We start from the raw sequence: 6,773 nt of genomic DNA on the forward strand, positions 1-6,773 counted from the left end.
TATTTTTGTTCTCCTCTTCTCCGAATATTGACTACTTTCCCAACTATAACCCGGGACATTTTCCATATATCATGTTTAGGCACTAAAAGAAATTTCACAGCTTCCAAAAAATGGAATTATTTTATAAAGAAATTATATCATGCATTATTTGTAATAATGCATGGTTTGGGTGTGGAAAATTTTGATTTTTTCAGAAACTATCATTTTCCATCTAAAAATGTTTAGGCACTAAAAGAAATTTCACAGCTTCCAAAAAAGAAAATTGCACAAATAAATTTTCACCTCTTCCTAAGATCCTTGTGAAATAAGATCCTTGGATTTGTTAGACACTAATAGTTTTGGTGTTTGTATGGAACAGAAAGAATAAGAGGATTTCCAAGGGGAAGAAGGGAGGCAAGAAGAAGGCGTGAGTGTCATCTTCCTATTTGATGTTAACTCTTTTTTATTTTTATTTTTTCGCTTTTCTTTTCTTTCTCAAGCATTGTTGTGAAATATAGTTGTATATATGATTAGGGCCAATCTGTTTGCGAAGAAGGATTGGTACGATATCAAGGCACCTTCAGTGTTCTCAGTAAAAAATGTGGGCAAAACCCTTGTTACTCGCACTCAGGGTACCAAGGTATCTTTTTTGGCCATTTAATTTCTCCATTCGTTTTGTGCTGTTTGGTTGGCAAGAAAATATTGGATAAGAAGTTGAGTTAAAATGCCTGGATTTCTGAGTTCTCCACTTTATATCGTAGGCTACATCTGCTGTAAAGATGCAATATTTCTTTTAATTTTTTTGGCTGTGGCTTGTCCAATCTATTTATATGCATTTTTTAGCTTAACTAGTTGGCGAATTGGGTTGATGGGTTAAGCAACCCTTTTTCATTGATATATGGCCTGATGTGATTTAATGGTGGTATAGTCTATTTAAGTCAGTTATTCGTTTCGTTATCAAAGTCTCTGGAACATATTGTTTGGTTATGGAGTAAACCAGGTTTCTAATTCTACTTGCTGTCCCGTTGCCAAATTTGTATATTTTCTCAACGGAGGTGTTTGATTTCTTTGCTTCTAGAATGAGACTTTTATATTAACTTCATAAGACAACTTTAGCTGTTTTTTTTTACAACCTAGGGTCCTCGTAGTTCTTATATTAAGTAGTTTTGGACGTGCATTTCTCGTGCTAGTCCTTGTACTGAGTTATATTTTAAGTAGGGTAACACCTAGATTTTTTCTTTTGCTATTTAAATCTGAATTAAGGTTTCAAGTTTTTATGCACCTTCCTCTGTCCTTTTAGAAATTATAATACCTCTTTTTTTGTTTATTAAGTAAGAAATTATGATATTTGTAAAATTATGGAAGTATTGATATTACACGGAAAGAATGCTTGAGCATGTATCTCTTGTATTTTATTTTTTTAAGAAAATTGTTTTCCTTTCAACTTTCTTTTTTTATCACCTTGTATATTGTTGTTCTTTTATGTTGTAGAACAAAAAAGTTTTCAGTTTATGTCTTTGATTCTGGTTGTGGTATCCTTGCCTTTATGTGCTTTTCCTCCCTAATGTGACTTTTATGTGATTCTTTTGTTATCTTTACTGTGTTTGTTGATGATGAGCATTCTTTTTATCTTCCACAACCATTAAGTTTTTAACTTGTTTAGAATTTGCCAATTGCCAATATATTTTATCTGTGTACCTACTTATGCCTCTATTGTCTGTTTCACAGATTGCCTCTGCACTAAGTCCATAGTAAGATAAATATATCAGATTGATTACAATGTCACAGATACAAAAGTAAGGGCAATAACGTAATAATGGTACTTAAAAAGTCTACTTCTAGTATTAGATTTACGGTACAGTTAAGAAATGGCATTTTAACATGAAAACATAAAAATAAAAAAAACATAAAAAGTTAAGAGCATCCACGTTGCAGTATGCAAATGTAAATATAAAATTCGTATAATATGAAATGATTTTACATCTAACTATTCCATTCAAAATATATTTTCACATTAGATTATCCATCTATTAGTCAAAATAATAATAAAATATTATAAATTTAATAATATTCTATTTGATTTTTTTTTTCTATTAAATGAAACCAAACTGCCCACAAATACATTCAGTTTTAATCACTACAATAGAAGGCATTTTTTCCCGCGATTAAAAACTGTTCACAAACTTCACTTTTCCCTACAGTTTTTACATTCAGTGTAAAAATTCCCGCCAAATACATATGTCGACAATTATAAACTGGATGTAGGGTCATTAGTACTATTAAGCCATTTTTGATATACTGCGGTGGACATAAAAAATCGCCGCTAAAAACTAAAGGATTTTGTAGCGATTTCTTCATCGCCGGCATTGAATTTCAAAACCACAAAACCCTTTGGCCGACATTGAATTGGCAAATGATTTTCGATTAAGAAATTCCTATGCCAGCGATTAGCGATTTCCTAATAGCTGGCAAAGGAATTTCAAAACCACAAAACCCTTTGGCAATTAAGAAATCACTTTTAATTGTGGCAATTCAAACCACAAAAGGGTTTGAATTTTTTGGTCTTTTAAACTTATTAATGGAGATTGAAAAATTGTTGGAAAAACCTGAAAAACGAATTTTAATAACCCAGTATTCTTATTGGGTCTCATTCTTACTGTGAGACCCAGTAAGAATTCTGGGTTACTATTTTTCCTCCATTCATCCAAATGTACCTAATTGACATGATCAACTAATTATCCATACATCAAAAAATATATCTGAGACCATTCTATCTAATTCAATAATTTATTCAAGCGTCAATTCAACCAAACTCATATATATTTTTACACTAAGTGGTACATTATACTAATCATATCAAGTACAAGCTGATCTACTAATTATATAATAGATAAACATCACCATTATAATAATTTTGAAGACTCTACTATCACTAAAATAAACAGCTACCAAGTTCTACATCTCTATTTTTGTGAGACTTTTCATTCACACTGGCACCCACAGTTCTACATATCACTTTTGATCAAGAAAGGTGGCGAACATGAAGATAGAAAAATAATGTTGTTGCTGCTCAGCCTAAGCTTGAATGGCCATATCGCCCCGCTGATCAAACTGCCGAATTGTCCGATGCCTAATGTAAGAGTGAAAATGAAACAACCATTACTAAAGCAGGTGAGTTATTTTATAATAACATGAAATATAAAGGTTCTTTTTTTTTTTTTTTAATGAAAGACAAACAAAAAACTGGACATTGAATCTAGCATTGAAGAAGAATAGTTCAAGTTGAGATTTGTTTTTTTTTTTTTTTTTCATTCTAATTTAAAAGAAAACGTAAGTTTGTTTTTTCATTATAAGATAACATTAACAATGTTGGACGCAGATGAAACTATATTACATAAGCATACCCAGAAATTGTCAGGACATTCCTCCCTTGAACATCCTCAGCTCTCAATCTGATCTTTCTGTATGCATGATCCTCATCATCCTGAAAATCAGCCATTGATACCTCACAATAAAAATGCATGTAAAACAAAAAAAAAAATCTAATATTCATCTATGCAAGTATGCATGCATTACAATACAATCCACTGCATATTATATTATTTTTTATTTATACATTACATTACAAAATACTAAATTACAATATATGAATTACAAAATCAGTGATTTAATTTCCACATCAAATAGCAACTTCAAAGTGATTGGCCTGAAAGTGATCCTGCAAAAACCAAAATAGAATGAAAAAGCAATCAACATTTTCATCAAAACATTATAGATCTAACCCAGAATTTCATAGAAACATGGTTAAGCGTATAGATTTATTCTGTATTTTTTGTGTCTAGACACGTTTGAATAGAATACCTATGTGGGCTGCAGGCATCTTAGGATTTATGATTGAGACTTGCAACATGAAATCTGTAAATTGAATACCTTTATTACACTCATGACAACAGTTTTCAGGAATCCAATTTCTGATACCATGCCATAAGAGGCATTGATGATTCTGATCAGACACTACACCTTTAGCCGGTTAGTGCATGCAAAAAAAAAAAAAAAAAAAAGTACTGTGAAATAAGCAGATGTTGACTCATGAATAAGCACTCCATCTGTTCACATGGACCCTGAGTGGCACAAAATTGCAGCTCTTTCCATAAATGATCTCATTTTCTTAAGAGAATGCATATGCCCAAAAGCCATCATTATCATTGATCATATGTGATTTTCAGGACCATCGCTACTACTGTTGAGGATTCTATCAAACATGCATATTTACACATATTAAACTTTGTTTTCCACTTTATGAGTTGGGTCTCTGCCTATATTTGTAAGAAGGACAATCCATTTTCTAACCTCATGAGTTACACAGCTTTGGGCTGTCTTAATACAAGCAGATAAGTTCTTTTAATCAAAGAAATCTTCAAGCTTATCTTAAGAACAGAAATGGAGATCACCAGGTAGCTCAAACATGAAGTAGTTGGTTGATATTCCAAAGATCAACGGCTATAATACAGTTACTAAATGCACCCCATTCACATCTGATCACTGCAAAGCCCTTATTAAAAAAATAAACATGTTTCTCTTGTCAACCACTAATCATGTAGAATGGGAAAATTAATAATTTAACCTAAATAATTGAAGCTTAGGGCATAATCATGTTGAGGTTGTCCTTTTATAGTGGACTGGGAAGTTGACCCTTTCTGCTATGTTTTAATATTAGGAAACAAATAATTGTTAATGAAGTTAATGATTGTATAATGAACTTGGTAGTGATCGAGCCAGGTAGAAAGATTTTTTTTTTTCTTTCCCATGCCAGTATGATTATAAGTTGGAAGATTCCCTCATTTTTGTCCTTTCAGCTGCAAAAAAAAAAAAAAATGAAAAGAAGGAAAAAAGGGAGAGAAAAACATACCAATATAATTCAAGAACTAGGGAAACCGAGATGCAGCCTCCATTTGAAATGATATGATCCCCTGTACAGATACAAGTTGAAACCTTGCCATGAAAGGCTACCTATCAACAAAAGAGCTAGCTTATAAGGTTCTTTTTTCTTTCGTGGGGGAAAAATGAAAAAAAGTTTCAAAATGATTGCTTTACCATCAAAATTTTCACGCCATTATAGAGAGAACAAACATACTCATCAAAACTCCACTGCTCAAACCTTTTAACATAAAAATTAGTTAATTCATGGAGAAATTATGGTTAAAAGTAATGCACGCAGATCAAATAGATCTTCAGCTCTTACAAGTTTTACAAAATCTTCAACTCTGAAGTTATTCAACAGATCAAATAGACAATGGAAAATAGAGAACAGACAACCCACTTCAATATAAAACCAAAAGACTAGAAAATAGAGAACACAGAATAGACAACCCACTTCAATATAAAACCAAAAGACCGTAGCCACTTCATCTCGCATAAGATTACAACAAGCATCATTCAGTGAAGACCCAAGTAATAGAAGATTTAACGATAAAGTAGAGGGTAAGCAAAGAACAAGCCTTGGGCTCTTGAGAGGGAAGAATTAAAGATAGGGCTTTGGAGAGGCTGAGATTGAAAGAGGGACGATGCCTAGGGTTTCAAAGTGACTGAGAGAGGGCTTTCAGCGTAGAGATAAGAGAGCGGGGGAGAGAGAGTGAGAAAAGAAAATCAAAACGAGAGTAAGCAGATGAAAATGAGGAGATGGTTTTCGGCGTTTTCGCATTAGCAGGCAGAGAATGAGGCGAAGATAAAGAGAGCGGCGGCAGCTAGGGTTTGAATCTGATATGAATGAGAGAGAGAGAGAGAGAGAGAGAGAGAGAGAGAGGATATCGAGTGGGGGAAAAAGAAATACTAATGAAACCGGGTATCGGGTTTTTAATCTGGTACCCAAATTTTAAATCCGTACCTGGACCGCATAAGTCTGGGTTTTGCAATCTGGGTTTCGGCCCGGATTAAATCCGGGCCGGAAACCGAAATCGGAATCCGGTTTTTCCTGATTTCAGACCGTTTATCCGGCCCAGACGAACAGTCCTAAGACTTACTTTTATGAATTCAGTACTTCTATTAAGCTGGTTTTAAGTAGACGATTTTAACTCACAAACTTAAATTATAGAGATAGTAATTATGGAAATAAAACTATATAAAGTTTTCCAATAAGAATTACATTAATAAGTCATAAGAGATTAATTTTATTGAACACTTTAAATTGTTTAAGCCTATTATATAAAATTTTCCTCTGTTTACCTTAATAATTTTAATTTGATTTCCTACTAAGCTATAATTTGAAAGCGTAGATATGTTGCTAGAATTTAAATAATATTAATATTTATTAAGTTTAGATAAAACTGATTAATTATTAAAGTTATCTCCCTTGTTAGGTATTTAATTAAATAAAAAATTATTACATGTCTTTCTAGAAAGTTAGTGACATATGATACTTTGTATAAATAACGATCTTCGATGCGAGACCTAGGAATTAGTGATACAAGGTAAGTAATTTGATTACGAATTAAGATCATCACATTTCAGCTTAGATAAAGTATTTTTAAAGACAATTCTTGAAAGCCCATGTTTATGTATCTCGCATCTTATAATTATATAAATATGTCATCCAACATAGCATACGAATATACGATCATGTCATTTTGCATCATGTTCAGATTCGGAAACTAGAATTATGTATGTATTATGTCATGCATCTCACATCGCATAAGACACTTAAGCTATCTTAAGTTCAAGTGCAAGATAAGATCAAAACAATTTAATTCAGATGGCTATTCAATTGCATGGTACCAATGCAGTTTCAGGGTGGATGT

The 6,773-nt window shown here is 32.4% G+C and overlaps 1 long non-coding RNA gene across 1 annotated transcript; it reads right to left on the reverse strand.

Annotated features, from left to right (window-relative positions):
* Positions 1-2,781: 2,781 nt before the first annotated feature.
* Positions 2,782-3,490, reverse strand: LOC122300252. Its single transcript, XR_006239964.1, has 2 exons — positions 3,384-3,490; positions 2,782-3,109 (listed from the first exon to the last, which is right to left on the reverse strand). It is a non-coding gene; the product is annotated as an uncharacterized LOC122300252 (long non-coding RNA).
* Between the last annotated feature and the right edge of the window lie 3,283 nt (positions 3,491-6,773).

Source organism: Carya illinoinensis, chromosome 2, assembly GCF_018687715.1.
Source record: "Carya illinoinensis cultivar Pawnee chromosome 2, C.illinoinensisPawnee_v1, whole genome shotgun sequence".
Classification (NCBI taxonomy): domain Eukaryota; kingdom Viridiplantae; phylum Streptophyta; class Magnoliopsida; order Fagales; family Juglandaceae; genus Carya; species Carya illinoinensis.